The following is a 23,750-nucleotide window of genomic DNA, read 5'->3' as shown; positions in this document are numbered from 1 at the left end:
GTGGAAGTTAAACCCCATTTCTGTCTCTCCCTCTCTTGACTGAGATACACGTTTTTTTCAAACACATTATGCAAGAGGTAAATCTGCCTATTGCACGTCTTTCTTTAGGCCTGAAACGTTATCTAAATTATTAATTAGACATTTATTAACCAAAAAACCTCATAATAAACTCGGATACTCGAGAATTTAACTAGATTAGAACGGTTCGCCATTTAAAAATTTAATTTAAAAAAGGGAAAGCGAGGCTAAGTCTCGAATATACCAATGTCCTGGTTACCGCAATGCACACATCTTATCAAAACTACAAACAGTGATAACTTGGCTCAGAATGAAGTAATTTGAATGAAATTTTCAATATTTTCATTTTACATTATCTTTTTTTGAGTTATTTTAGCAAAAATGGTCAGCTCTTTATCTAAATCTTACATACTGTATCTTTAAAGCAGGGACTCCGAGACCTTTGACTGGGATACGTGTTTTCTTAAAGCAGGGACTCAAGACCTTTGACTGGGACAAATGTTTTCTCAAAGCAAGGGCTGTTGAGTGTTGACCTCTTCTTCATAAAACTTGTTTGAGCCTGGCTATATATGGTTAATTGTAACAACTTGTCTATAAATATGTTTTTAACTACCGTTGATTTTAATAACAACTTGTGTCTAAACATATTTTTAACTGCTGTGACGTAAAATACAAATCGTGTGAAAGAATATTCTACCTAATTGTTCGTACTTTCAAGATGATCTAAGTTACACAATGGCGGTTACATCAAGTGAGACATTATCAAACGATTATTTTTAATATCCCAGTTGATCACGCATGAGTTAATTGAATCATTAAAATATGTCATTATTTTATCCACGGTGGGGGGATCACGTGGCTAAGTGGGTAAGACGCTGGCTCTCTAGGCTGAAGGTCGGGTGTTCGATCCCTGCGTTGGCCGAGAAAGTTCATTCAGATTTTCCGGCGTGGTTTCCCCTTGTCAGTGATGCAGGATGGAGGGCCTGGCAAGGACAGCTGTCTAGTCGTTCGGATGGGACGAAAAACCCAGGTCTCGTGTACACATTGGCGGGCACGTAAAATATCCTTGGCAGTTGCAATTCGATATAAGAGTAGGCCGTAGCGCCGCTGCCCGGGCAAAATTTCCCTCATAGCACACTGTATGGCGTATGCCCGTCTTCATTAGCCCAGGTTAGGAGCAGAACAGTAGGAAGTTAAACCCCATTTCATTTCATCCACGGTGCTCGAGGTTCCGTGTTTGTCCCGGTGTTGGCCGGGAAAGTCCGTCGGGGTGGTCTCCCCTTGCTGGTGGTGCAGGATGGAGGGTCTGGCAAGGACAACTCTAGGCAGTTGGAATTTGATATAAGATTTGATTCCGTAGCGCCGCTGTCTTTGCAAAGGTTCCATCATAGCACACAGTATAGCCTATGCCCGTCTTCATAGGCCCAGTCCGAGCACAGTCTGATTAAAAAATACAGATCTATTATTTCATTTCGTTCTTTTTTATACTTTCGATGGCCGCTACTACATGAAGGTCTGATCGGTTGTAGTGGAAGGTCGCGTCAGAGGTCATACGAGCGGCTTTTGTCCTTATGACGTCAGGCATTTGATTACCAATCAGCGTTGATGTTTCTAGTGGGTTACCCACAGATCCGTGCACCTCACGCCAAAATTTCGCCGTAACAGACCGTTTGATTGGCTAAGCCCTCACATCACCCAGAATGCGGGTTATATAACAACTCTTCCAGATCCTAGTGTAGGAAAGACAAGTAAAACGAAATGTTGAACTATTAAAAACGAAACGAAATAGGATCTGTGTTTTAATCTTATTGGTCGGAGCAGAACAGTAGGCACACAGTAGGCAAAAGTTCCCTCATGGAACAATTTATTATGCATGATCAGGTTAAGTTCTTACACATATTTGTTAGTGGCGATGGAGCGTGTCTCGTTAGATATTCATTATTCAGTAGCAATTGTAATTAACCAATGTCGCAATTGATATCTCGCAATTCTAAAAAATACCTTTATTAAAGATATATTGCGCAAGATTTAGATAAAGAGCTGACAGTTTGTGCTTTAATAGTTCAAAAATAGATAATACAAAATGATTATACTTCGTGAATTTTCAGAAGTATTTAATCCGCTGTCATTTAATCAAATTGGAACGGGTTATTTTGTCTTTGTGTATGACATGTGAAATGGACTAGAAATGAAATAAAATTAAATGGGGTTTAACGTCCTACTGTTTTGCTCCGAACTGGGCTAATGAAGACGGGCATACGCCAATCAGTGTGGTATGAGGGGATTTTGCTTGGACAACGGCACTACCTCCAACTGTCAAGGGATCTTTTACGTGCACACCAATGTGTACACGGGACCACCGTTTTTCGTCCCATCCGAACCACTAGACAGCTGTCCTTGTCAGGCCCTCCGTCCTGCATTACTGACAAGGGGGAACCATTCCGGAAAATCTGGATGAACTTTCTCGGCCAATGCAGGGATCGAACACCCGACCTCCAGGCTAGCAAGCCAGCATATTATCCACTTACCCACCGTGCCCCCCGCCCCTGAAACGGACTAGAAAAATTTTACATAACAGAGATCTACTCTCGGAGTAGATAGTCCTCTGTGTGCCGAATGGACTACGTACGCCAACGTGTGGGCGTATACAAATACTAGTCATATATATATTATATAAGGATTTAAATTCACAAAGACAAAGAGTATCACAGGCGTACGAGCCAGGTGGTAGGGGGAGGGGTTGGGGTGCAATCGGACATCGATTATTATTTTAGAATGCAGCTGCAACAGTCTGATTGGATAATCGGTATTCAGATCGGCACTTGAAGATGCTTAACTCCCGACCGTCGCATCTCCGTGAACTGTAAACGAGTGAACAGTTAAATGGAATTTGGGTCAGCCATCTAAGTTAGGCTATATATATTTTAGACCACTTTGAAGTTGCCGTAGTCATGGGCTGGAATAGCAGGAAAGCGCGTTTATGCAGCCGTCAAAATTTCTTGGGATTCCCCTACACGGTCAACTCGCTGATGATCGGCCTGGCCGTCTGTAAATGGGAAAATTTTCGGGCATTTCAGGTCTGGCCGCTCCCGCCCCCCTCACACCTAATATTCGCCGGACCCGTACGCCTATGAAGAGTGAGAGAGATAGAGAAATGGGGTTTAACGTCCACTCGACACAAACTAGGTCATTTCGGGACTAACATATGGTTTAATTTATTTCAATAATTCGCTTGCGAGTAGGTGTCTTTAGCAGTGGGAGGAAACCGGAGGACCCGGAGAAAACCCACGAGGTTGGACAGGCGTCCCTACTCCTTGTCACGTACAACCGGCGATTCCAAACCACGCCAGTTGACTCAATGACAGGCCTTATGATACAGCGCGCGCGTGCTAACCATTCGGCCATCAGAGTATGAAGAGTATAGGAGCCACGGTGGCTAGTTGGTTAAGACGCTGGCTCGCTAGCCCGGAGGTCGGGTGTTCGATCCCTGCATTGGCCGAGAAAGTTCATCGGGATTTTCCGACGTGGTTTCCACTTGTCAGTGGTGCAGAACGGAGGGCCTGACAAGGACAGCTGTCTAGTCCTTCGGATGAGACGAAAAACCGAGGTCCCGTGTATACATTGGAATGCACGTAAAAAATCCCTTGGCAGTTGGAATTCGATATAAGAGTAGGTGATAGTGCCGCTGCCCGGGCAAAATTTCCCTCATAGCACACTGTATGGCGTATGCCCGTCTTCATTAGCCCAGTATAGGAGCAGAGCAGTAGGACGTTAAACCCCATTTCATTTCATTTCATGTCCGTAATATCACGATTTAGACGATTACAAAAATTAATATGTTTAGTGACACGATTATCTGATGACAGTATATTAAATTAGAAACACATATTATAATTAACTGTTGCCATTCAATTTGGAATGCTTCAGTATTTTACCGAACAGAATTGATTAGAAATGTAAATATAAATAAAAATTTAAAGAAGCGATTGCCATACAAGAAAGTGGCGTAGAATAGGAAAATCAATACTGTCCCAATTGAGTAAGCGATCCCTGCATTGGCAGAGAAAGTTCATCCACATTTTCAGGGTGGTTCCCCCTTGTCAGTGGTACAGGACGGAGGGCATGACAAGGACAGCTGTCTAATCGTTCGGATGTGACGAAAAACCGAGGTCCTGTGTACGCATTGGCGTGCACGTAAAAGATCCCTTGACATTTGGAATTCGATATAAGAGTAGGCCGTAGTGCCGCTGTCCGGGCTAAATTTCCCTCAAAGCACACTGTATGGCGTATGCCTGTCTTCATAACTACAAATGAATAATTTGAAAATTTCATTCAATTTACTCTATTGCAAGCGAATATATTAGCCTTTGAAGGTTTGGCAGACGTGTGTAATAATTTCAACCATCGTACTGGTTGATCGAAGCTAAGTCTCGGTCCTCCATATTTGATTAAATCAAAGTATCGCTGAACCATTCTAATCTATTTAATATCGGAGAAATCTGATGCCATCGAGAGTTGATTAAGGTTTGGATCAGTTAATTAATGTCTAATTAATACTTTAGAAAACATTTCAGGCCTAAAGAAAGACCTGCAATAGGCAGATTTAGCTCTTGCATAATGCATGTTTAAATGCCAAATACCACTCTTGTAACTGAATAATATGTACCAATCTTTATTCTGGTCAACAAATTGCAAAATTTTACAATATTTCAATTAATTGACGATACAAATTTCATCTTAACACATCTAATTTAAAAAAATGGAAAAATTCAACTAAATGATTTGAAAAGCCTGACGTAAACCTTTTCAAATGTGACTTGGATTTTTGAACCCTCTGGACAAGTAAAATAGGATTTACTGGATAATTTACACAACAGGTAAGACACTAACACATCTAGGCTATTTTTTTTATTTTTGGGAGCTGTCAAGCCAGTAAGAGTGTTATTATCCCTTTAAGAAAAAGTCGAAATAAGATGAAAAATATTCAGCTGTTTAACCCGTTTAATTAAATACAACCAATCTGTTTCACAGATGACAAGTAAAATAGGATTTAATGGATAATTTACACAACAGGTAAGACACTAACACATCTAGGCTATTTTTTTTATTTTTGGGAGCTGTCAAGCCAGTAAGAGTGTTATTGTCCCTTTAAGAAAAAGTCGAAATAAGATGAAAAATATTCAGCTGTTTAACCCGTTTAATTAAATACAACAAATCTGTTTCACAGAGGATTGCAAAAGTCTTCTAACAACTCTGTAAATAATAACGGCTTTCAAAACGTGACGTCACATCACGTGGCGCCAATCATTGGCTCAATGGCGCGTGCATTGTTTACATAAGACGTTACTGGTCCGGACAGAATGGTGACTTGTACCCATTTTACATACCCATTTACACTAAATAGAACATATTTTTTACCTACATATACTTCAAAAACCTTTATTTTTTTTTCTAATTCGTATAGAAAATGTTCAAGAATTCAATTTACAGAAAGAAAAGGGTTAATATTGGGGGCTCATAACGATGTCATCCCTTTTATTCTTTTAGTGATTGTAGCGGCTGATCAGTGTGACATACAACTCGTTATCGGTTCCTTAATTTACTTATCTTGGTTTTCAACACGACATTTTTCCTGAAAAAAAACAAACAGCAGGACAGTTCGTATAACACAGAAATGAAAGGAAGTTTATCGTCCTACTTTTCTGCACCAACCAGGCTATAGGGCCGACAGTATGTTGTGGGGTAATTTTGCCCTGATAGCGGCAAAACGGTGTACTTTATTTCTATAGGGGTTAGGGTCTAGTGACCTTACGCACGCGCTTTAGATTATAAAGTCTGTATTGGGTCATTTGGACTGGTTTCGATCCCAAGCTTGAGCGTGACAAGGTAGGGTTATCTAGAGGTTTCACCCGACTGCTATATACTGCCAAGGGTTCTTTTACGTGCACACCACAAAACTGACATGGAGAATCCGGGCTGGAAAATCCCCGGGCCATCACCCCCCGTCTCTCTCCCTCTCTGTCATACTTATGCTCGAATGAATATAGCTGCACCACTAACAAGGGGGAAAGCACGCCGGATGGTGAATGGTTATCGCTACACCACTGACAAGGGAAACCACGCCGGATGTTTGAATGAATATAGCTGTACCACTGACAAGGGGAGACCACGCCGGGTGGTGAATGGATATAGCTATAATATATAATATGGTTTAATATATTTACCTGAATTCTACTTCACAATCATATATCAGTTTATCCTCGTGCTCTTCTTCTTCTTTACATTTCTCTAACAGGTCAGCCTATAGAAAAACATTGAAACACAGGTCAGCCTATAGAAAAACATTGAAACACAGGTCAGCCTATAGAAAAACATTGAAACACAGGTCAGCCTATAGAAAAACATTGAAACACAGGTCAGCCTATACAAAAATATTGAAACACAGGTCAGCCTACACAAAAACATTGAAACACAGGTCAGCCTATACAAAAATATTGAAACACAGAAAAACTCAAATCTGACTACAAAGAAACAACGAAACACCCAGGTCAGTTTACATAGAAACACAGATCAGGCTACATAGAAACACAGATAAACTCAGATCTGCCGGCCTCGGTTTTCCTTTTTCTCGGGTTATTTTCTTCAGGCTTTCTTTCCCCAGCATAACCTCAGTCTCGTGCTTTATCCTACACATAGCAACCTCTATGTTTTTCTGTGGTTTTGCATAGTTTCGAATCAATCTAAATAAAATACACATCTATATTTCGTTTCGTTTCTTTTATACTTTTGATGGCCGGTTGTAGTGGAAGGGTGTGTCAGACGTTGGACATTTAATTAACCAATCAGCGTTGATGTTTCTAGTGGGATACTCACAGTTCTGTCCACCACACGCCAAGAACTCGTCGTACCAGACCGTTTCATTGGCTAATCCCTCACATCAGCCATAACGCAGGTTATATAACAACTATTCCAGATCCAAGTGTAGTAAAAACACGTAAGATTAAATTTTGAACTATAAAAAAACGAAACGAAATAGGATTCGTGTTTTAATCAGATTGTGTTCATACTTACTAGGACAGGGTCGAGTTTAGTGTAATCAGCCATTTTGTTCTTGGGTGCTTTCAATTCATCCATCTCAACACATAATCTGAAAATTGGTCATATAATATGTAACAGGCAATGCCTGCAATGCCTGAGTAGAGCGAAGCTAATTATTGTCAAATATAAAACCTTCATAATTAATTTTCTCGAGTGATAAAAACAATGTTAAATAATTTAGTTTTTCAAAATTGATTTTTATTTAGATCTAAATTTTATACATTAACTTTTTTTTAAAAAAAAAAGTACAAAAAAGTGTGAGAATTATTTTCATTGACGTAAAAAAATATGTGACGTCATTGATTAGACGCGTCATAGAAATAGTTCTATGAGGCGCGTAATCTCGCTTGGACGAGATTTGGTGTGTAGAATTATTTTTGTTAGTTACGTGATCTCGTTTGGTCGAGATTTGGTAAGTTAACATGCGCATTGCCTGTTTTCCCCAGTGTATCCGGTTCCTGTCTGAATTTTTTTTTAATCAACAGTCTGTGGGTGACATTTTCAATTACGCTCCTGTGTTACCGGGAAAGAGCTTTGCTCAAGTTTAGAGCTTCGCTCTATATAAAACAGATCCTAAATAACTAGCAAGATCGGTCACAAGATGGGCGGAATGAAAATAAAATGAAATAGGGTTTAACGTCCTACTTTTCTGCTCTGATTGTGCTATTGAAGACGGGCATACGCCATACAGTGAGCGTCGCCCGAAGAACAAGAGGGTTGCGAAGTGTCATTCTCCCATGCAGAGTTGTCTTCCTTTGGGATAGCGAGAATGATGAAGAGTATGCAATCATTTCCTGGTCCAAAGACAGGCTGCCAGGCAACGAAACATACATCCGCAGCAGCTAAGTCGTCCGCGCAGTAAACAAGGGTTGTCGCATTTCTTTTGTCAGTAATGAATACACTTACAACATACTAAAATCTAACAACGAGAATTTGTTTCGATTGTTTTTCTCGTGACCTTAAAGATGGGTTCCCAGAAAAGTATTTATCGGGTGGTTATTTCCAATAAAAGTATGGTAATTTTGGTATATATGGAAAGTAGAGATATCCAATCTTAATAGAAAAATACTGGATTCCCCGAAAACCACTCATGGAGCGTATACAGGACGAAAATGTAAGGGTTCCCCTAATCAACAGCCCAACGATAAAGAATTTCTGCACGCGTGATGTCAAAGGTCACACGCGAACATTGAGCGCTTGATGTACAAGTTGATAAACTTTATGAAGAGTTAGACGTACAACACTTTCTGAGATAAAAATGACGGAAAAAGACGCGGGTAGTGGATAATCCGAGAATTTAATTAGGATTCGATATTTGTAATAAATAGTAAGCGATTAAAGACAACATCGTCTTATGTATGCAATGAATTCTCCTCTGATTTCCAAGACGTGACGTAAACATGACCTGGTTTGATCGAATTTTAATAGCAGGGCATTCCTTCGCAATTACAATGTTTGAGAAGGATTTGAAGCATAATTATGACAAATTAATTAGTTTGAATATGTTTTTAGTCCATATATACCACTAAATCACCCAGTTTGTACGCGGGAACCCATCTTTAAATACTGTGTATAATTTATATTAAGTTTAGCCTCTAGAGCTTCCACAAGATTTCTCAATTAATCAAGGGCCACAACTCTGGCAGTAATTATCAAAAATCAAAAGACTTCTTCGTCTCATGACCTTAAACACTGTCTATAAATTTAAAATCAATCGGATATTAACTTTAGCCTCTTGAGCGTCCACAAAGTCTAGCAACATCACTACTCCCCTGTCCTTAATTCCCGATTCCGGAAATATACGAAATTCTCCCGTTCAATGGGTATTAAAAATGTTGGATGTACTGTGGAGTGGTTTAAAGACAATAAATTGCACACCACTTCACCTTCATAAGGAAACATATTTGTGTTATACAAGGAAGTAGTTTGTCATGGTAACGTGACCATAGGCTTAGTATGTTTTATTTATATTATACTTTTATCAGATTGTTTGCTATGTTGGGCAAGACTTGATATGGAGAAAGAGAGAGAGAGAGAGGTTTAACGTCCACTCGACACAAACTAGGTCATTTCGGGACTAACGCATGGTTCAATTTTATTTCAATAATTCGCTTGCGCGTAGTGGTCTTTAGCAGTGGGAGGAATCCGGAGGATCCGGAGAAAACCCACGAGGTTGGACAGGCCTATTTTTATATCGAATTCCAACTGCCAAGGGATCTTTTACGTGCACGCAAATGAGTACACGGGACCTTGGTTTTTCGTCCCATTCGAACGACTAGGCAGCTGTACTTGCCAGGCCCTGCACCACTGACAAGAGAAAACCACGTCGGAAGATTTCTCGGCCAATGCAGGTATCGAACACGCGACCTTCGGGGTAGTGAGCCAGCGTGGGTCCCAGTTAGGGTTAGGGTTAACGCTAGCCCTATTTACATCTCGTGACCTATGACGAGAAATTGAGCTGGCCTTATCATTTAGCACTAACCCAAAACGACGCGAGCGCCTTATTACACTTAGAACGACCCGAGCATCTATTTCAGTCAGATAGACTCTCTCTCTCTCTCTCTCGAACGACGCGAGTGCCTTATTACAGCTAGAACGACCCGAGCATCTATTTCAGCCAGATAGAGATAGACTCTCTCTCTCTCTCTCTCCCTGTGTGTGTTAAGTAGAGGGCACATTATTGTTTAAAAAACAACTCCCAAGTACATAATAATACTAACTATTGAATGAGAATGTACCTAACATACCACTATATGACTGGAATCTAATGATGCATTTAATGTGGTATATTATTAAAGGCTATTATAGTCCATTATGGCTATTAAAAAATAAAATATATATTCCTCGGAGAGGCGGGACTGTGAATATAGTACTGAAAATCACTTACGAATATAAAAAAAAATATATAGAAATTGCAAACAAACCCTCGGTGTTACAAAATAGTGATTTTACTATGGGTTGAATCAATTAGACGACAATCTCGCGCATTAGTTCCTAATGTATTCAGTGATTGAGCTTTACCACTCGGGGCAATCCGTAAGCCGTGAGCCGAACAAAAGAACCGCAGTCTTGAGCAGTAGGATACTTTGAGTCTGTGCCACTCATGGTGGTCATTAAAAACACATTATGAGAGAGCGAGAGAGGGAGAGAGAGAGAGGGGGGTTTTACGACACAAACTAGGTCATTTCGGGATTAACATAATGGTTCAATTTTTTTTCAATAATTTGCTTGCGCGTAGGGGTCTTTAGCAGTGGGAGGAAAGCGTAGGACCCGGAGAAAACCCACGAGGTTGGACAGGCGAGACAGAGAGAGAGAGAGAGCGAGAGAGAGAGAGAGAGAGTTTAACGTCCACTCGACACAAACTAGTTGATTTCGGGATTAACACATGGTTCAATTTTCTTTCATTAATTGGCTTGCACGTAGGGGTCTTTAGCAGTGGGAGGAAACTGCGGGACCAGGAGAAAACCCACGAGGTTGGACTGGCGACCCTACTCCTTGTCACGTATAAGAGGGGAATCGAAACCACGCCACTAGAATCAATGCCCCCCCCCCCCCCCCCTTGATGCATTATGTAATATTTACTTAAAGAGCTGTAAGTTTTCGCTATAATAGGCGCGGATTTAAAGGCGTTGGGGGGGGGGGGCTTCACGTCACGATGGTAGTAGTGCCTCTTAGCCCCCCCCCCTCCCCTCAAAATATTACATTTTGTGCGTCGATATCTGGATCTGAAATTTTTTCGCGCCTATGCGATCTCCATCGTTCTTCCACTCCGCTGTGTTCGAATACTATCTCATCTCTATCATATTCATGGTCATAGTGAACCGCCCAGTAAGTAGTACCAGGGTCATGGGGCGACAGACTATACAAATATACTATCAACTCCCAGAACACTGACTCAAACTTTCAAAATTTTCCTAGACCCCCCCCCCCATCCCCTTCCCAATTCACTCTTCAGGTTGCTCGCTATGCCAACTTGCATAAAACTGCTTTCCGGCGATCTTCTATATAGGCAATACCATCTGTGTTGACATGTATTTTGGGGTAGGATTGTGGATGACTCCCTAAATTTGGACCTCCCCCTCCCCGCTATCCGCAGCGCTATCCGCAGCTGTTTAAAAATAGATAATGAAAAAGCAACATATTGAAAATTTCAGTCAAATCACCTTATTCTGAGTGAAGTTATGAATACTTGAATTTTTAATAACATTAGCATTCTTTCACTTTTAATTGCTATACCACCGCCACTATACCAACAGTGGGTAAGACGCTGGCTCACTAGCCCGGAGGTCGGTTGTTCGATCCCTGCATTGGCCGAGAAAGTTCATCCAGATATTACGGCGTGGTTCCCTCTTGTCAGTGATGCAGGACGGAGGGCCTGGCAAGGACAGCTGTCTAGTGGTTCGGATGGAACGAAAAACCGAGGTCCCGTGTACACATTGGCGTGCACGTAAAAGATATAAGATGCACGATGTAAGAGTAGACCGTAGTGCCGCTGTCCGGGCAAAATTTCACTCATAGCACACTGTATGGCATATGCCCGACTTCATTAGCTCAGTTCGGACCAGCGCAGTAGGACGTTAAACCCCATTTCATTTCATTTCATTTCATTTCATTTCGCTATACCAACATCTAAATGATGCAATCTACAGATATTTATTTCGTTTCGTTTTTTTATAGTTTCGATGGCCTCTTCAGAGGTCATACGAGTGACTATTGACCCTATGACATCAGACATTTGATTAACCAATCAGTGTTGAAGTTTCTAGTGGGTTACCCACAGTTCCGCGCACCTCCCGCTAAAAACTCGCCGTAACAGACCGATTCATTGTTTAATCTTTCACATCAACGCGGGTTATATAACAACTCTTCCAGATCCTGGTGTAGTAAAGACAAGTAAAACAAAATTTTGAATTATAAAAAACGAAACGAAATAGGATCTGTGTTTTAATCAGATTGTAATTGATGGACCTGTTTATAATCCGGGGGGATGGATGGCCGAATGGTTAGCACGTGCGCGCTGTATCGTCTAGGTCTGTCATTGAGTCAACTGGCATGGTTTCGTATCCCCGGTTGGTACGTGACAAGGAGTAGGGTAGCCTTTCCAACCTCGTGGGTTTTCTCCTGGTCCCCCGGTTTCCTCCCACAGCTAAAGACACCTACGCGCAAGCCAATTATTGAAATAAAATTAAACCATATGTGAGTCCCGAAATAACCTAGTTTGTGTCGAATGGACGTTAAACTCTCTCTCTCTCTCTCTCTCTCTCTCTCATCCGATTTTATCCAAGTCGGGGAATTTTGATTTGATTTTCTTAATCAAATGTTAAATAACCAATCTGAGTACATAATGGCGTGGATTAAGCCATGAGATATTTGATATTTTTCTAAAAGATAGGTTGCCAGGCAACGAAACATACGCCCACAGCGACAGCAGCTAAATCGTCCGGGCTGTCAACAAGAGTTGTAACATATTTTTACTTTTTTCACTAATGAAACATTTATAATACACTAAAATCTGATTAAGAGTAACAACTCATTAAGTAATTATCAGAAAATCATTAGAATTTGTTTGGTTTTTATAAAGTTCTGCCCCATGCTAATGTTTAGCATATGAAACATTTAATATCATGAATTTAGCTGATTCATTGAAAATCAATATACCTCTTCGTCTCAGGGCTTTAAACACTGTGTGTAAAGTAAAAGTCAATCGGATATTATCTTTAGCCTCTAGAGCATCCACAAGATATTTTGAAGTGATCAAGGGCCATAACTCTGGCAGTAATTATCGGAAATAGCGAGAAATCAATAGGCTTCTTCGTCTCATAACCTTAAACTATGTGTATAAATTTAAAGTCAATGGGATATTAACTTTAACCTCATGAGCGTCCAGAAGATTTTTAAAAGTGATCAAGGGCCATTACTCTGGCGGTAATTATCGGAAATCGCTGAAAATCAATAGGATTCTTCGTCACATGACCTTAAACACTGTGTATAAATTTAATGTCAATTGGACTTTAGCCTCTAGGGCGTCCACAATATTTTTGAAGTGATCAAGGGCCATAACTCTGACAGTAATACTCGGAAATCGTCGAAAATCAACAGGCTTCTTCGTCTCGAGACCTTAAACACTGTGGACGCCGGACCGACGGACGGACGGCGGCGACGACAATATGCGACCACATTTCAATGTGGGCGTATAAAAACGCAAATCACCCACCGTTGCTTTAACTCTTAAACAAAAAAAACAAGCCAACAGTGAGGCTGATATCCCCCGCCGCAATCCCAAAATAAATAGATGGCACATATTAATTAATTGCACATTTATCTTTTTCCAAAGTATCGAGCAATCAAACTGATTATCAGCTATACACTATCACTCTCTATCTAGGATGGGTTATAATTAAGGGAGGTTCCACCCGGAGCCGTAGAAATTCTCATCTGGTTTTTCCAATCCAGTTTTTTTTTTTATTCTGAACAAGAATATATGAGGTAAACAGGCTGTAGTCTGAATATTTTTCCGTGAGGGTACTTTTTTCAATATAGTGACTATGTGGGTTAAATTAATAACAATGATGCATGTTTGACCACTTTTTGCTTTAGTTTTTATTAGAGTTATTCCCAAACAGACTCTTGAAAGTGATAAAAAGAGAGGACGCTCTTCAAATGGCCGCCAAAAAACGTAGATAAAATATCAAACTCAATCAAGGTTTTGAAGTATCTGGTAGTGAAACTATACACTAAGTTTCATCAGTCTCCATCAGTTAGAATCGAAGTTATCTTGTCCGAAAGCATCGACCAATGAAATTACTTAGCACTGCTGAGCTTTAGCAGAAAATGTTAATCATTGAACTCAGTCAAGACATTCCCCTATTGAATATCTAAACCAAGTTTAAAGGAGGCGAGTCTTTAACTCAATATCACCTACAGTCTTCGACATTTAAAACGCGACTTATTGGTCCATTTAAATCAACGTTGATGTTGTTCTCTTACCGTGAAAGATGGGCCTCTAATATCCAATATCAAAGACAAAACGAAAATTTTAAAATTGTAATGAAGCGACTCGATGAACAAGGCTAAACAAATTCCAAAAGAGAATAATCCATTGACTTTAAATTTATACACAGTGTTTAAGGTTATGAGACGAAGAATCCTATTGATTGGAATAACCAGACGCTAGGGATTGCCATTCGTTTGAGACTTCTGGCGTATTTCGCCGAACATAACTGATTAGAAATTGGAGTAAAAACAGAAACGATTGAATGTAAATCAGTTTATATACATTCATATTACATCATTATATGCGTTGCGACCCACTTTTGTCCATTTCTAGGTACCAGAGAATACAGATTCGGCTCCTTTAAACATTTTACCTCAATTAAAAGCAGAGTTGTTATGTTCCAAAGTCTTGACCAATCAAATTGCTTATCACTACTTAGCCTAAGCAGAAAATTCACATCATCAAACTTAGTAAAGGCATTGATATAATGAATCTATTCATCGCTCTCGCCCGATTAAAACCAAAGTTATTGTGTTCCAAAGTCGCAATTAACCAATCAAATTACTTATCTCTTCTTGGCCTTAGCGGGAAATGCAAATGAACGAACATTGTCAAGGCATGAACCTAATAAACACCTACATCAAGTTTGAATATTGTACCTCAATTAGAAGGAGAGTTATTGTGTTTCAAAGTCTCGACCAATCAGATTAAAGTCTCTACTAGCCTAACAAGAAAATCCTCATCATCAAACTTAGTCAAAAATTAGAATCAAAGTTATCGAGCTCCAAAGTCTCGATTAATCAAATTGCTTATCGCTCAGCTAACCTGTTTAGAAAATGCTCAGTATCAAACTCAGTCAAGGTATTGATATAATGAAACTATAAAGACAGACGGACAGACGGGCAGGCGGACGGGCGGACCCATTTTGATAGTTCCTTGCTTTCTTCGAAAGGCGGGAGGCAAAAGGCCGTGTTTTCGTAATGAAATAAAACATGTCTCTTATTTCTTTTTTTCTCGTCCACGTGACCTGCAGAAAATTTAATTATACGTCCACAATGAAATGTGGTCGTGTATTGTCGTCGCCCCCGCCCGCCCACCCGTCTGTCGGTCCAGTGTCAACAATTGCTTGTGGACGCTCTTGGCTTTAAATTTATACACAGTGTTTAAGGTCATGAGACGAAGAAGCCTATTGATTTTCAATGATTTCCGATAATTACTGTCGGAGTTATGGCCCTTGATCACCTTGAAAAATCTTGTGGGCGTTTTAGAGGCTAATGTTAATGTCCGATTGACTTTATATTTATAAAGTGTTTAAGATCATGCGACGAAGAAGCCTATTGATTTTCAACTATTTCCGATGATTGTGGCACTTGATATTAAGTGTTTTGTATGCTAAATGTTAGAATAGGGCAGAACTAGAAGCCAAATGGGTTGTTACTCGTTATCATATTTCAGTGTGTTGTAAATGTTTTCATTTCTGACAAAAGAAAAAAATATGCGACAACAGTTGTTGACTACCAGACGACTTAGCCGCTGTGGGCGTATGTTTCGTTGCCTGGCAACCTATCTTTGAAGTACGAACCGGTTGCACACACTTGGTATTCATGTTCTTGGTCTTCTTGTTCTTAATAAAGGGCCTAAGGCTCTGCGCTAACAACATGAAAACTGATATGCTGGTCCTTTGTTCGATTGACGTCACTTATTTAAAGAGGGTCAAGGCGACACCATGCTTGTTTCCTGGATCATGTATGGTCATAAACATATATAAATATATCTTTATGCATGCAACACTTACGTTTTGAATGTCGACCATCCCATTAGGTATGATACAGATTATATGATATTCTAATCGTGTTTTCAAATGACGAAAAATAACACCCTTGTTATTTAATTAATTGCAAGCTTAATAAAAAATTCCACATACGATTACATCTGCTTTTATTAGAAACATGATATATTCTATTACTCATCATTGCCAATATAATAATATAGCTTTCATATAGTCTGCTGTTCAACAACATATACATTACCGGTATTAAATTTTTAATGTTTTTGTTTGGTATATGTTTGGGCACTTAGTCTGGCTGGAGAAAGGCATCCCGGTGGGGCAAATTAACACGACCCGGTATATGAATAGCTTCTAGGTTAAATACAGCGATGCGGCTAGACTTGTCTGAGATACCATCATAAGTGGAAGCGGGCGTTAAGCCCGAGGAACGATTCTGAAACGTAGGAGTGGGATTTGATTTTCCGGTGTGGTTTACCCTGGTTAGTGGTGCCGGGCGGAAGGTCTGACAAGGAACAGTGTCTAGTCTTTCGGATGGGAAGAAAAATCCAAGGTTGCTGTACACGTAAAAAAAAACCCTTCGAAATAAGAGTAGGCCGAAGCACCCATGTCCGGGCAAATTATTCCCATAATACGTTTAAACTTAATTTGACTGAAAGTGGCCGTCTCCGTCTACTCTTCATCGAATTCAAAATGGCAAGAGTTATTTTACGTGTGCACAAAGCACCTCTTCCTTTCGTCCATTGCTAAAGACTAGATTCCCCGGTTGTAGCAGGTTCGCCTGTCAAATCTCGTGGGTTTTCTCTGGGTCCTCCGGTTTCCTCCCACTGCTAAAGACCCCTACGCACAAGCGAATTATTGAAATAAAATTGAACCATATGTTAGACCCGAAATGACCTAGTTTGTGTCGGGTGGACGTTAAACCCCATTTCTCTCTCTCTCTCCTAAAGACTTGAAGCCGTCCTGCACCATTGACAAGGGGACATCACTCTGGTACTCTCCTGGCCAACACTGGGATCAAACCCCGGGTCACCTGGTTTGTGACTCGGCTCCTTACTGAGTAACGAGAGCCTCCCACGAAGTAAGACGTTGGTTCGCTAACCCGAAGGTCCCGTGTTCGATCCATGCGTTGGTCGAGAAAGTTCATCGGAATTTTCCGGCGTGGTTTCCTCTTGTCAGGGGTGCAAGACAGAGGCCACGTGTACACACTAAAAAATTCATTGGCAGTTGGAATTCGATATGAAAGTAGGGATTAGTGGCGTTACGTGGTGTGGCAAAATTTCGCTCCACTCGGTAGCATCCTACATCTAGATGCAGAGTAACGGAATCCTCTGAGGTTTGCCGAGTGAATTTCCCATATAGCACATTGCATGGCATATGCCCTTCATTAGCCCAGTCGGAGCAGAACAGTAAGACGTTAAACCCCATTTCATTTCTACTTTACCTGTCTTCGAGCTTTAATAACGCACGCTCAACATCATTACATAATTCAGGTTGTCGATCAGCAACTCTTTTAAACAGCTGTCTGTAAAAACATGAAAGGTAAAACAAACATGGTATATTGCGCAGTGACCTAGATATAGTCGAAGAGTGGTAAGTGCTAAATGATAAGGCCAGGTCATAGGTCACGAGATGTAAACAGGGCTAGCGCTAATCCAACCCTACCCCTAGCCATGGACCTGGCCCCAATGCTTACCCTAACCCTAACCTACAATCTCGCCAAAAATCACGTGCCCTAACCTTATTTACATCTCAGCGACCTTGACAAAAATTGAAATGGCCTTAACAAATAGGTTTAGCCTCGGAGAGTAACGGGGCACGACCGCTTCCCCTAGGTACATTTGTCAAGTGGCGCCTTTTCAACAGTTTTTTTGAAACAATATAGTTCACGTGGGTGATTATCGTTTCCGATTTACGAGCAAAGCAGAATATATGAGAGAGAGAGAGAGAGAGAGAGAGAGAGAGAGAGAGGGAGGGGGGAGGTAACGTCCACTCGAAACAAACTAGGTCATTTCGGGACTAAGATATGGTTTATTTTTATTTCAATAATTCGCTTGCGCGTAAAGGTCTTTAGCAGTGGGATGAAACCGGAGGACCCGGGTAAAACCCACGAGATTGGACAGGCGACCCTACTCCTTGTCACGTATAACCGGGGATTCGAAACCACGTCAGTTGACTCAATGAAAGGCCTTATGATGTAGTGCGTACGTACTAACCATTCGGCCATCCACCCCCCCTCGGGCAAAGCAGAATATATGTATAGTGTATCTTTGTATATATTTTATTATATAATTTTAGTTAAAGTAGCTAAGTCTCTAACTCAATATCATCCAAAGTCTTACACGTTGAAAACACGAATTATTTGTCAATTCAAATCAACATTTAAACATTTAAAAGTAAACATTTTACCATAGTGCGTTTCAGCGCCATTTGTAACAAGTGACCAGAAAGAACGAGACTAGACATATTCAACAACTCATGTCATACGGTGAGGCCATATCTTATCTGGAGAGCATGCGCAATAGACTGGAATAACCAGATGCTAGAAATTGGCATTCGGTTGAGACTTATGCCGTATTTCGCTGGACATAACTGATTTGAAATTAAGAGTCAAAACAGAAACAATTGAATGTAAATCAGTTTATATACAATCAGATATTATATGCGTTGCGACCCATTTGGGTCAATTTCTAGGTCCCAAATATTACCGATTTAGCTCCTTTAAAGTAGTAATTAACCAATATCCGAATTGATATCTCATTAATTATTTAAGTTTTTTAACTGTCTGAGTTTATATTTAATGTAACGAGATATATATTAATTATAGTTAACACGCGTTCTTGCTGTGTCGATATCATCTTTGTATTTAAACATACGTTTCTGACATTATCAAATATTATATCATTATTTTAATCCTAAGCTTGAATATATGTTACATATTCTACTGTAACTTTAGTCTGGTGACCGCCTCGCCCTAGCGATACCTATCTTGTTATTGTGACCGCTAACCAGTTTTGGACACTCATTGATTAAATATACATTATGGGAGATTAGATAAAGAGCTGGCAGTTCTCACTAAAATAGTTAAAAACTAGATAATGTAAAGGGAATTTTCTGAAAATATCAGTCAAATTGATCCACTCTGAACCAATAATTTAGCGATTGAATTTTGCTAGCCTCGATCATCATTACTAAAGTCGGTACGATAAAAACATAGTCTCGATTATTAAGTTTTTGATCAAATCAGCAGCAGAAGATCGGGTTCTAATCCAGTAAATATCGCAGGCTAGCGATGACACCGAGAGTTGCTTATGGTCTAGATAAATTAATTGCGATGACATTGAGAGTTGATTATGGTCTAGATAACTTTAATAATGTCTAATTAATAATTTAGATAACATTTAAGGCCTAAAGAAAGACCTGTAATTGGCAGATTTAGCTCTTGCATAATGTATGTTTAAAAGCACAATTTATCTCGAATTACCGTCGTTAGTGTTGGAATAAGCTACAACCCCCAACAGCACTTCGAGATATGTATAAAATACTTGTATCCGTTTCAATGGAAGTGGTTGTTTGTTTCTTGCATAAATTTATCCAGATCGAGAAAGAAAAGAGAGTTGAGGAGCGACGAGGAGATGGGATACAAACTAAATGAAATGGGGTTTACCTTCCTACTTGTCTGCTCCGACTGGGCTAATGAAGACGGGCATACGCTATACAGTGTGCTATGAGTGAAATTTTGCCCGGCAGCGGCGCTACAGCCTACTCTTATATCGAATTCCAACAGTCAGGGGTTGGGACACAAACTAACATATAATATGGTTCACTTTTTTTTTTAATAATTCGTTTGCACTTAGCCTTAGCAGTTGGGAGGAAACCGGAGGATGTGTGAGAGAGAGAGAGAGAGAGAGAGAGAGAGGGGTTTAACGTCCACTAGACACAAACTAGGTCATTTCTGGACTAACACATGGTTCAATTTTATTTCAATAATTCGCTTGCGCGTAGGTGTCTTTAGCAGTGGGAGGAAACCGGAGGATCCGGAGAAAACCCACGAGGTTGGACAGGCGACCCTACTCCTTGCCACGTACAATCGGGGAATCGAAACCTCGCCAATTGACTCAATGACAGACAGTATGATACATCGCGCGCGTGCTAAACATTCGCCCCCCCCCCCCCTGCACACAGGGAACTATCTAGTCTGATTACAGACAGATCGCGTAAGTTCAATTACTAAGACGCGTGCGTTAGATCATTCGTCCGTCTCTCATCGCTGGTCATATGATCTAAGGCGAGGCGCGTGTCCAGCGCGTTCTCTTCCACATTCATAGAAATAACGCCGTCTTGGCTCACTCCCCGAATAAGCAGAATTATTGTCTCAAAGCTTCTGATTTGATCAAATTCGCGGGGGGTCACGGTGGCTAAGTGGGTAAGACGCTGGCTCGCTAGCCTGGAGGTCGGGTGTTCGATCCCTGCATTGGCCGAGAAAGTTCATCCAGATTTTCCGACATGGTTCCCCCTTGTCAATGATGCCGGACTGAGGGCCTGACAATTTGATAGAAGAGTAGGCCGTAGTGCTGCTGTCCGGGTAAAATTTCCCTCAAAGCACACTGTATGGTGTTCGGAGCAGATCAGTAGGTCCTTAAACACCATTTAATTTCATTTCATTTCAAATTCGCGGGTAGTCCCCCCCCCCCCGCGCGGGCGGACTTAACTTCAAACTTGACGTTGTCTCCACCTTGGACCCGCACCCGCCGCTGCTCAAATCCCTGGACACGCCCCTGAAGGTGCATGCGTTTGGCCACTCGATTATCGTATGCCTACCTGATCGAAGATTTCATTATTCTCCTGACATAATCTTTTGTTGTTTTACAAATCGGTTTCCATTTAGCTTCTCGTATTGCTGAAATTCTTCTTTGGCAAACATACATTCCTTTAGCTGAATAAAATACACAGAGAAATAGGAAATGAAATGAAATGGGGTTTAACGTCCTACTGTTCTGCTTCTATACTGGGCTAATGAAGACGGACATACGCCATACGCCATTTCGCCCGGGAAGCGGCACTGTGGCCTACTCTTTAATCAAATTCCAACGACCAAGGGATCTTTTACGTGCACGCCAATGTATACACGGGATTCAGGCTAGCAAGCCAGCGTCAGAGCAATATAACAACAACAATATCATCAATGACCTAATATGTTCTCTTTATTTTATTCACGTTCTAACTCTGTCAGTGGTAGAGGACGGAGGGCCTGGCAAGGGAAGCGAGAGGGAAATGGGGTTTAACGTCCACTCGACACAAACTAGGTCATTTCGGGACTAACATATGGTTTAATTTTATTTCAATAATTCGCTTGCGCGTATGGGTCTTTAGCAGTGGGAGGAAACCGGAGGACCCGGAGAAAACCCACGAGGTTGGACAGGCGACCCTACTCCTTGTCACGTACAACCGGGGATTCGAAACCACGCCAGTTGACTCAATGATAGGCTTTATGATACAGCGCGCACGTGCTAACCATTCAGCCATCTAACCCCCCGCCTGGCAAGGAACAACGTATATAGTCGTTAGGGAGGAAGGAAAACTGGAGTCCCGTGTACACTAGGTAATTTCGGGACTAACACATGGTTCAATTTTATTTCAATAATTCGCTTGCGCGTAGGGCTTTTTAGCAGTGGGAGAAAACCGGAGAAACGCGGTTGTAGGTCGGTCTTCGTTTATCTGCCCATGTCATTCTCAAACCAGCAGACAGCGTTGACATTTAATTGGTTCTGCTTTTTCAATTAAGTGATACTCATTTTGAGCACGTTTGAGCGTGAATTGGGTCGTTTAAGGGGACTCAGTGGGTCCTATCCTGGAGGCCCGGGCATCGATCCCGGTATTGGTCGAGTAAGTTCACGGGCATTTTTCACCCGGTTTCTCCTGGTCTATATAATGGTACAGGACGGAGGGCATGGTAATTCATTGGTAATGAATAGCACCTAGTCGTTCGGATGGTACGCAAACCCGCGGTCTCGTGTACACCACTTGTGATGCACATAAGGGTGGAACAAGGATCTACGGTTCTGTACAAATTGCCCTTAATAACGGCAAGTTGAAAATGGGTGTAACCACTCAGATGAACTCCACAAGACACTTGTTTATGGGGCATTTATATATGTTTAACCCGCCGTTTGCTCTGGGAAAAAACCCAGTGTGCTGCTTTGTACAGCATGCTTTCAAGCTAAGGGATGTGGCACCCACTTCTATATTAATAAACCAAAATATAACCAACAATTTAAAGATCTCTTTTTTCACGTTTAGCTAAAGCGACTATGACATGACTAGAAATGGTTCCATTCCACTACTGATGTCTTCCGCCTTACTCCAGCCACAGTTTAACGGTACGACATTTGTAGCTATGACATGACGTATTCAAAACTTTGGTTTATATTTTGTACGTACTCTCTTATTTAATGTATATATTAATGTACATTTCATCCACTTTATACATTTTTCATCCAATTTTTTATGTATCATACATAATGCATAAAGTATAATTTAATGCATGTTGCCCGAGAAGGGGGTTTTATGTAATGTAATTAATATCTAAATATATATATATATTATATCAAACTTGACAGTTAGAATTAACACTACTGCCCGGCCAAAATTTCCCGTATAGTACACGACATTAGGGCAAGACGGAAGACAGGCCACGAACCATTTCTAGGGGGCAACTAAGTTTGTTGACACGGCTCAATACAATAAGTTAGTGTAGTGGTAAATCAGGCTAAATCTATTTGTTAAGGCCAGCTCAATTTTTGTCAAGGTCGTTGAGATGTACATACGGTTAGGGCACGTGATTGTTGACGAGATTGTAGGTTAGGGTTAGGGTAAGCATTGAGGCTAGGTCCAGGGTTATGGTAGAGGTTGGGATTAGCGCTTGCCCTGTTTACATCTGACCTGTAATACGAAAAATTAACCTGGCCTTATCATTTAGCACTAACAGGTAAATCGAGACTAGTAAACAAATAATATTATTACCACTGCAACTTTTCTTTGGCGACTCTGGCTCCCGGTTTTTACGCAATGCATTTTTATCCTGAGGAACGTGTGATGGATTCCTTTTGGTATATTTAATTTTAGCCATGTAATTAGATGAAAACTCAACAAGAGTGTTTCTGGCAATTTTAACAAGATTTCTGTCCCTTTAATATTTCAAGCGGAGTTACTTTTCCTTGAATTCCCCAAATGGCTGGATAATGGTGACTTGGGAGAAATTGCTGTTGTTTCAACCAAAAACAAAAGTCTGGATAATTGAAATTCGCACGTGTATTATGTCTGGATAATCGGTCGTAATGTTTACAAAATTTCCGCGGGTAAATGAAAATGGTAAATGATAGGCTACGTGAATCAAAAAAAACCCCCCAAAACATGAACTAAACATATTATCTCCGTGAAATGTAATTCCCTAAATATCAATATTATGTATTTTAAATCTTCCTACGGTTTCCCGGCGTCTGATAGGTCTACGTCTGTTTTGACGAGGTTGGCCAGAGAGAAATAATTACCATATTAATATATATTATAATTTTATGCGTGCGTGATCATATATTTTGATTACTACGGTATAAATATAGTTATATATAATATCATGATAAATAACTATATACAGCTACTGCACCGAGCACGTGGATCCTGACGCAATCTGATTAAAACACAGATCCTATTTCCTTTCGTTTTTTATAGTTCAAAATTTCGTTTTGTTTACTTCAAACTTGTCTTTTTTTAGTCACTAGCTAGGATCAAGAAGAGTTCTTATATAACCCCGCATTCTGGATGATGTGAGGGATTAGCTAATGAAACGGTCTGTAT

General features: G+C 40.6%; 1 long non-coding RNA gene across 1 annotated transcript; it reads right to left on the bottom strand.

The window, feature by feature from the left end:
- Positions 1-4,663: 4,663 nt before the first annotated feature.
- Positions 4,664-23,107, bottom strand: LOC130013145 (uncharacterized). Its single transcript, XR_008788490.1, has 6 exons — positions 22,920-23,107; positions 20,718-20,832; positions 17,341-17,421; positions 7,090-7,165; positions 6,243-6,319; positions 4,664-5,650 (listed from the first exon to the last, which is right to left on the bottom strand). It is a non-coding gene; the product is annotated as an uncharacterized LOC130013145 (long non-coding RNA).
- Positions 23,108-23,750: the final 643 nt, after the last annotated feature.

Source organism: Patella vulgata, chromosome 6, assembly GCF_932274485.2.
Source record: "Patella vulgata chromosome 6, xgPatVulg1.2, whole genome shotgun sequence".
NCBI classification, from domain to species: Eukaryota; Metazoa; Mollusca; class Gastropoda; family Patellidae; genus Patella; species Patella vulgata.
The sequence above is the reverse complement of the archived record's forward strand: the minus strand, read 5'-3'. Positions and strand labels throughout refer to the sequence as shown.